At 60.1% G+C, this 426-nt stretch overlaps 1 protein-coding gene across 2 annotated transcripts in view; it reads left to right on the forward strand.

The window, feature by feature from the left end:
* Positions 1 to 426, forward strand: part of RNF130 (ring finger protein 130) — an 86,470-nt gene that overhangs the window by 69,255 nt on the left and 16,789 nt on the right. The window lies entirely within an intron of this gene.

Below are 426 nucleotides of genomic sequence, written 5' to 3' on the forward strand. Positions count from 1 at the left end.
GCTGGGTCGCAGAAGGAGCGAGGAAGAAGAGAAGGCTCCGCTTTCAGGGCAGGTGCCCACAGCACGTCAGCGGCAGGCCGGAGGGAGGGCCGTGTGGGGCCAGCGGGGAAGAGAGCCGTCCCCAGTTGTGTTTCTAGAGTGAGGGCCGTGCCGTGGGCAGGAGGCACGAGAGGTGGAGGAGTAGGGCGCTGGGATCCTTATGTCCTCAGAAGAAGACTTGGGGAGGACGGAGGGTGTCGTGGGCTGGGTGCGGCTGGCGGTGAGGAAGTGACGAGGTGGACAGGGAGCCAAAAGGAAAATTTTTTTTTTTTTTGAGACAAAGTCTCAAAAAAGTTGCCCAGGCTAGAGTGCCGTGGCGTCATCTTCGCTCACAGCAACCTCAAACTCCTGGCTCAAGCGATCCTCCTGCCTCAGCCTCCCGAGTAG

Source organism: Propithecus coquereli, unplaced genomic scaffold (genome assembly GCF_000956105.1).
Source record: "Propithecus coquereli isolate 6110/MARCELLA unplaced genomic scaffold, Pcoq_1.0 Scaffold970, whole genome shotgun sequence".
NCBI classification, from domain to species: Eukaryota; Metazoa; Chordata; class Mammalia; order Primates; family Indriidae; genus Propithecus; species Propithecus coquereli.